The sequence below is a fragment of the Fukomys damarensis genome, unplaced genomic scaffold (assembly GCF_012274545.1).
Source record: "Fukomys damarensis isolate Sample0158 unplaced genomic scaffold, DMR_v1.0_HiC HiC_scaffold_38, whole genome shotgun sequence".
NCBI classification, from domain to species: domain Eukaryota; kingdom Metazoa; phylum Chordata; class Mammalia; order Rodentia; family Bathyergidae; genus Fukomys; species Fukomys damarensis.
The window spans coordinates 19441576-19450489 of record NW_022900950.1 but is presented as its reverse complement, the minus strand read 5'-3'; positions in this window follow the sequence as shown (position 1 = coordinate 19450489).

The following is an 8914-nucleotide window of genomic DNA, read 5'->3' as shown; positions in this document are numbered from 1 at the left end:
TTTTTTTTTTTTTTTTTGCTAATGGGGATCAAGCTCAGGATTTTATGCTTGTGTGGTAGGTGGTGAATCTTTGATTTGTCTATTAGTGACAGTGGAGTATTGAGTTCCCCCACTACAGTTGTATTACTGTTTATGTTGCTTTTCATATCTATTAATGTTTGTTTTGTATAGTTGAGGGCATTAGTATTTGGTGCATATATATTTATGATTGTCATCTCTTCCTCTTGGATTGTTCCCATTACAAGGATGTAGTGATCTTCTTTGTCTCTCCTAATTAGTTTTGGTTTGAAATCTACTCTGTCTGCAAATAAAATAGTTTTTTCCAGGCTCCTATTGCATGGAAAACTGTTTTCTATCCCTTTACTCTCAGTCTATAAATTTATTTTTGATGTAAGTGTGTTTCTTGTATGCACCATATTGTTGGCTTTTGCTTTTTAATCCATTCTGTTACCCTATTTATTTTGATTGATGAATTGAGGGCATTAACATTTATAATTATAACTGATATATACTGACTTTTCATTGTCATTTTTTTTGCTGTTATTGGCTCTTTTTAATTTTTCTGCCTCCCTTTAATTTCTTGTCTTGCCTGATATATTTGCTGTTTTGGCTCTTATGAGTTGTGATCTTCCATGTCTTTTTCCAGGATATTGATTGGAATTGTTTGGAGTGCTGGTTTGGTGTTCACGAAATTTGTCAGGTGTTCTGTGTCATGGAAGTCTTATTTCACCATAAATTTTGAAAGATAGTTTTGCAAGATACCTCAGTCTATGCTGGAGGATGTTTTCTTTTAGGACTTGAAATACCTCACTCCAGGCTCTCCTTGACTTGAAGTCTTGTGTTGAAAAGTCTGCTGTGATTCTGATGATTTTTCCTTTGCATGTGATTTGTTCCTTTTCTCCAACTGCTTGTAGTATTTTGTTCTTTTGTTTTTCTGGGATCTTGACTATTATATGTCTAGGTGTAGTTTTTTGTTTGTTTGTTTGTTTTGTTTTGTTTTGCTTTGTTTTTATCCTGGCTAGTTGAAATCCTATTATTCCTCACTTATCTGTATGTCAAATTCTTCCTCTCAGTTGGGGAAGTTTTCTGCCAATAATTCTGTGAACATTTTTTTATGTCATTTGTACTTTCTCCTGTTGTTCCATGGATTTCTATCCATATTATATTTTTCTTTGCATCATCTAGTCATTGGATCAATTTCTCATGAATACTTACTCTTTTTAAGATATCTCTTTTCATGCTTACAACCACAATCCTATCTTCTATATCTGATATTCTATCTTCAAATTCACTCATTCTAATGTGGATGCTTTTGATATAGTTTTTAATCTCCTGGATATCTGTTTGAACTTTTTTCACAGTTCCTATTATGTTGCTATGTTGGGCATGCATGATTTCCACTTTTCTAGGCTGTTTCTGTTCTAGAGTCACTAATCACGTCTCTCATTTGTCTCACTATATCTGTGTTTATCTGGGAAACGTTTTCTGTTTGGAATTGTTTTAGAACCTCACTTATCTGTTTTGTTACTTCCTGTGCTATTGATTTAGCATGTCCAGATGGCTGACTGTCAGACTTTTCCATCACATTTCTCCCAGAGCTTACTTTTGGTGAGGTGGAAGCTTGTGTTTGTGCCTTGTTTTAATATCTTCTCATTTCTATGTTTGTTGTTGCTACTGTCCTTGGTTTAATTTCTGGGTTAATAGTTTGATCTTCCAGATGTAGGTGATCTTTAGCTTTGGGTTTCTAATTACTCTGAGGCATTCTCATTTTCATAATACCAGGAGGGACAATTGATTAGATCAATCATAGCACCTTAGCTCAAGTGACACAATCAGCAACAACAATAGCATCAAACAGTTTAGAAAATGATAATTTGTGGTAGTTATTAATCTAATCTATCACTTTTAACTGTGTGAATTAAATTGAAATTGAGGATCAGTCCAAAATATGTTTATAATGAATATACTCTTCAATATAACACCCTTACCCTTTGGGATGGGGACTTGCAAGGAGTTGCAGAGGGAGGAATAGATAGGATAGAGAAAGCTTAGAGTGATGCCAGAGGACACAGGAAGATCACACAAACTCTAGGAAGCTGTTAAAGAGAAGAGTAGAAGACAACAACATATACACAAGAACAGAAAAAAACACTGCAATTGGGAGGCTAGAGACTGTAATCACTTTCTTTTAAAACTTATGACATCAAGAGAAGAAAAGAAAAAGAAAATAAGAAATTTAAATTAAGATAGGAAAGGAACAAATGGAGAGATATGATTAACAACATGGGGGTGGAGAGAGGGAGAGAGAGAGAGAGAAGATCAGAAGTAAAGGAAAATCAAAAAAGAAAAAAATTCAGAAGTGAAAAAGATAAAAAATTTTAAATGATTAAATATAAGAAAAACATTACTTTGAAATAAAAAAATACACATCACTTTTCAGACTTTTGGCTAAGGTCAAGTGAAAAAAAATACAAATAGAGGGTCTCCTTCAGAGTATGCCTGTACTGATGCAACAGACAGTGTGGGCAGAAGTGTGCAGATCTAAGCTAATTAATCTCAGAAAGCCAGCAGCTGTCCCTGAGGTTCAGGCTGATTTCTGGCTGCAAGGCCCAAGCTGAGATCCCTAACCTTCTGCTGGGTTGAACTCTGCAAGATTCTTCTGCAGGTTCCAGCTGTCCTTCCCTCAATGATAGACCAGGTTCTGATGTGAGTTACTAGTCCCTCCATCTTACCAACTACTGTGGTCTGGTGTGCTCTTATTGCAGATTTTCTTAGCTTTTCCAGTGGGCTTCAATTTTCATCTAGAAGCCTCACAGACGCCATCTTTAGCTTGTTCCCAGGGACACACACAGTGCACACACACACACACACACACACACGGCTGTGTTGGCACCCACACTGCTGCATTCCTTGCTGTTCTGAACCAAAAGGGTGGGCTCACTGGAGGGTCACATGGTGCTGCTAGGCTCCTCTGCTACTCTGTGCTGAAGGGGTAAGCTCACCAATATTTACACTTTCATTTATTTCGCTTAAAATTATGTTTCAAGGTTCATCCATTTTCATTCAAATGACTCATGATCATCCTTCTATATGTCAGAATAGTAATCCGTGATGTTTAAACACCACATTTTCTTTGCCCATTCATCTGATAGACAATAAAAGATAGATAAGGTAATAGGAAGTAGAGCGATACATCTTTCTCAAAATGGAAGGGTATCAAGAGATGGAGAGAAGGGACAGGGCATTTACAAAGGAGTTATAATGTGTTATGTACATGTACCAAATTCACACAAGGAACGCACACATTCTGTACTGCAATCATGCACAAAAGAAAAGAGATCAGGGCTTGGGATGTAGCTCAGTTTTGTTGCCACCTGTCTCACAAGCACAAGGTCCCAAGTTTGATTCCTGGTACAAAAAAAGAAAAGAAAAAAAAAAGAGGATGAAAATAGGAATTAAGATGTACATGTAACAACTCCTCATAAATAATAAAAACATGTGCTACAGAAATAAAAAATTTAAAAAGAAGCACCTTTCCTTTGGCATTACCAAGAGAGAAGGATCTTTGGTCATTTCTGTAGTTACACAGAATTCTTGTTTTTGTTTGGGTGCAGATATAATTAGGCTGATTTTAGTTTTCTTCTGCTTAAACAAATTTAGAGAATGAAATTGACCAATAGCCATTTATGGGATTGTTGATGTTAAGAAGGAACCATTGTGGGATAATTGTTAGTGTCGTGCCAAATACCAGCTGACAGCTGTCAAGTTTGCCCATTTTTCTCTCTTAGACTCCCGAAGTGGCTAGAAGTAAGGAGGAACCACCTATCACAATGAGAGAAATATCCCTAAGCCCTAGAGAAAAGAGAGATCATGTGAATTATACTGCACGATGGAAAGGTGACAGCTCCATGGATCACCTAGATAACCAGGGATCATAAATGCTAATCCAAGTAAATTCCCTAAAGATCTTATTAAAAATGAAGATAAAAAATGGTAGATATGCATAAGTGATCAGAGAACAGTGAAAAAGGTCATCACAGCAGTGAAGAGTGTGAACAAATAACAAATCACTGATGGCTTTAAGCTTTTTTCTTTACCTCACTACCATATATTCAGTTTTACATCCCAGAAAGCTTTATTAAAAGCCATATTTGGTTGGGGGAAAACTATGAATTACTTCGTTAATCTCTAGGAGTTTTAGTGACTTAAAATCAGAGACAGACTGGTTTTCCAGGCATAAATTACATACCAAAATTTAAAAATTTAGTTTTGCCTCTGAGTTTCAAATTTTGAGTTGAATGTCAGACCAGACATATATACATGATTTTAAATTCACTATTTTCTAAAAGATTAATGACTATTGATTAAAAATGTTATTAAAATAATGATAGAAAATACATGACAATTTTGTGTTAATTTATATTTTATATAATGAAGTTGCATTGTTTTATGAAGTTAAAATTCTTCTTTTCTATAAGTTTTAAATATCATATGTGTAATACAAGATGCACAGACTATTATACATTGTCTCTATAATTTTGCATATGTATCTGAATTAACATGTACATTTTGTTTCAAAAGTTGATATATACTTGGAAAAGCCACAAGAGAACAAATGTTATTTTTTCAAAATAATAGTTATAATTTGGGCATGTTTTGAAGCAAAATAATTTTCTACCTGCAAGTAATGGTAAAGTATTATTTACTGATATTCCATGCATAGCCAAATAACTTTTAATCACCCCAGTTACAACTCTGTAGCTCTCTTCACATTGAATTATGAATTTTTCTTTATAATTTTAATTCAAGACTACTACTGGAAGATGACTCAGCAAAGGAAGGTGAGAGAGAGACAGAGAGAAAAAATGTATCCTAAGCCTCAGCCATAAACTTGAGTTACATGTTTATGGCTACAGTGAGGTGTGTCTTCATATGCAATATCTGAATGAACATAAAATGCTATTGTACCATCACATTCCATTTTATTGTCTGAATCTCCTTATGCTAATAAAACAAAATGCAGTTAAATGTGTGACTGAGTTTAGATGTTTCTAATAATGCAGGCCTATTTCAAATGGGTTAGATAGTACAAAATATGAATTAAAAAGTGATAATTAGTGCCTGAAATGATCACTACGAACACCTCTGCAATTTAAATCAATGAATGTGATCACCGACTAAGAAAGCCATAAGCTATCTCAATAAAAGGGTGATAAAATTGCAAAATTTAAATCAATGATAGTTATTAAATTGTGAACTATTCATTAACTGTTCCATTAAATAAAAATTTTCATTTTTTCTAATTTGAGTGTATTTTACTTTAAAATTGTGCCCTTTTTGTTCATTGTGTTGTTATGGTTCTGGTTGACTGGAAAGTTTATTTTGAATCTCAAAGTACTGTACACAAACTTAGGTCATCCATATGTTAAGCATATGAGTTTGTGTAAATGATGTAACTTCTTTGAAAGTTCATAGTTCCACTTATGTTTGATTTCTAGCAAAACAGTGCCAGTAATTCTGTGTGTGGTATAATTTACATACTTCTGCCCACATCATAAAATTTGGTGAGTTGCTATCTTCTCCTTCTGATCCTTTCAACAAAATCATTTCTGCCTGCTATGTATATCTTGCATGGTAGATATTAGTGTAATTTAATAATATTTTCAGATCTCTTTCAGGGCACACAAAGCATAAGCATATCCTACTTCATGAGGTTTTCTCTAAATTTCTCTGGTTCATGAAAAATCTGTGTCCTTATTGGTGGATACTCTGATGTTTAGTGCTCTATTCTCCAGTCAATACATTCTCTGCTTTGGTAATTATGAAAAGCATCGTAGTAAGAAGGTGTCATTCTAGTGACACTGCTTGGAACACTGATTTGACACATGGATGACAGTTGAACCAAATTATTGTCTGTGTATATAGCAGGCTAAGAGTTAGTGAAATATATGGATTCAGGATTCAGCCCCTGAAATTTGGAAGATATCTGCTACAGTATCATAAGCCAGGTGATCATAAATTTATATTCTACAAACTATGTTCAGGTTAGGATTAAGTCTACCATTAAGTATTTTATTTGTGTATTAATGGTTTTTAAAAGATATTTGCATGAATTGACTAAAATATTCACCAATTAGAGGAATGTAGGACCATATTATCAGTTTATAATGATTTGAAGTTATAATGGAAATTAAGATTATATTATTAATTGACTTCAGAATGTACATTTTTCTCAAAGCTGGGACAAATATTTGATCTGCCTACAGAGATAGATTACTAACAAAATGTTAGTAACCAACAAAATGTTACTAACAAAACATATAAGTTGATTTAAATTAAATTTAACTTATGAATTTATTCTTTATACCTAGGTTTGCCCAAAATATTAAATACAGATCAAGTAACATTATTGCCTGCATTTATATCCCATTTTATCCTAGCCTTCAAAGAGGAATATTTATAATATTTATATGAATCTACCAGTTGCAAGACAATAATTGAAATTTATTTCAATTTGCATTATTTCCTTTTCAGTTGAAAATAATATTCAGTACAGCCTGGGTCAAAAGTCTGCATTTCCGCAATTGTAATGTCACTCTATTAGGCAATAAGTATAGTGCATAAAACTTGCACTACTACTCTGCTATATAGTTCATGGTACTTAGAGATCTTCTCTACTAAGTTTCTAGGACAACAGCTGTTTTTCCTCCCTGGCTTGACCAGTTTCAATTCATCAGGGTTTCAAAGTAAATTGATACCCTTGCTTTCATTCTATATTTCCAATAAACTTTTAATTTTACAGGAGAGTAGTGTTTCAAATTGAATAGCTTCCCTAGATTAGGAATATATTCAGGAAAAGATCTGCTGCCTGTCCACCAGGAAGTTTCACCAAGTAAAGTTCTTTACTGAATTTTTCATTCTTGTCTAGCTCTCAATCTAATGTTCTTGGGAAAAAAAAAAAATGGATTCAGGGCACATAGAAAGAATCCTATGCCAGTTATTTAATTTAATACATCTCATGAAACTAACTTGGAATTCATCTCCCTGCTAATTTGGAATAGGTAATTTTACAATGTTGACTATAATATTTTATGTATTATTTTTAATAAGTGTGTTCTTAACACATAGTAATAATTTATTAAATATAATGTTAATGAGGACCAGATTACTGAAATTTATAACTTTAGAATATCTATTCTTAATCTCCTACATTTTTAGTAGCATTCAATTCCTTGCAGTTATAATACTCATGTCAACTTGCTTTCTCACAAGCAGTAAGTGAAATTGTACTATCTTGGGTCACCATTGGTAATCACACCATATCACTGTTGCAGCATTTTAATGAATATAATGGGCCCAGGAGTCCACAAAGATATGAATATGAAGCTAAACTCCAAAACCACCATCACATCTATTGACAAGAATACCTCTCTCCCTCTTGTTGTGACCTATACTCAGAAAAATGATGATGTGAGCATTCTTTTGTGAAAATCATTCTGCAAAAAAAAAAGAAGAAAGCCTATTAAAAGTGAAAAGAATAGCAATGGCTAAATAACTTGTAACAGTAACCAATACTATCAGCAATCAATATTGTTGATAAAACTGAAACTGATTACTCAAGACCCAGAAATTAGAATGTTAAGTACAATAAATAGGATGCACATGTGTAAATACCGAATGGTTTCTCTAGTGTGAGTAACTGAAAATGTAAATAGGACTAAAGGTATAATGGATAATGCAAATTATGTAGAAAAGGGGCAGAGGGGAAAGGGAATGGAAGGGGTAGGGAAAAGGAAAGAAAGGAATGAAATTAATATGAGAGAATGAAAAAAATTGGAAACACAGCCTTTGTAGATAGGGAGGGAAGAGGAATGGGTAAAAAAATAAGAACCAAGATGGATTATGTAAAGGTGCAAATTTCCAATGATGAATGTCATTATATTGTATATGTTAAATGTACCAATAAAATTCATTAAAAATAAGAAAGAAAACAGAAAGATAAATATCCAAAATTTCTCTTCCAATTTTAGGCTATGTCTTGGTCACTTAAGTACCTTGGGAAATTTTATCAAATCTAATAATGAAGATGATATGTTTTCTATATTTTTGCCTTAATAAAATTTCCCCACTATTATGACAACATTTGATCTTTTAAATATGTTAAATTGGCTAAATGAATATATCAATATACTTATAGACTAAATTGAATTTCTTTGCTAGCTGCCTAGAAAATATTGCAGAGAACTTTAAGGTACTCCGGTATTAAAGAATTCATATGAAATTACATTATGATCTGCTGTTCCTAGACTTTCTCAATTTATAATATTTTCTCTATTCATTTTCAAATAATATATTTTAAGATTGTTTTATGATCTATTAAAGGAAAGTTCTTACCAGAAAATGGAAAGACTTCTGTAAAAATCAATGCTGGGGAAAATTGTATTTTCTGTAACATTGGTGAATTGATTACATTAACTTTAAAAAATATATAAAATGTAGGAAATATGATCACAGAGGGAGCATTGGAGCTCCATCTGTAAATTTTTTCAATGAATTACAAGCTAATCAATGCAGAAGAGTACAAAGAGTAGTGACCAGCATCATAGAGGATGTTCAGAAGTTTGGACAAACCAAATTATAAAATTTGCATTTTCCAAAAGGTATGTGTTTTAAATTGTTCGGCTTCCTGAGTAAATCAGTAATATAGTATAAAGCAAATAATTTTAAAAGAATAAATGCACGTGTTTCCCTTTAAAGTAAAAATAACTACTTTTCAAGAGAATGTTATTCCAATGAGAAAGTTTTTAAAAGTATAACTGGAAATCATTTCATCAGCTAGAAGTTGCTTTGATAAGGCTTCAAGTCTCTGTTTCTGTAAAGCCTACCTCAGAGTTAGCTTTAATTTACCAGCTCT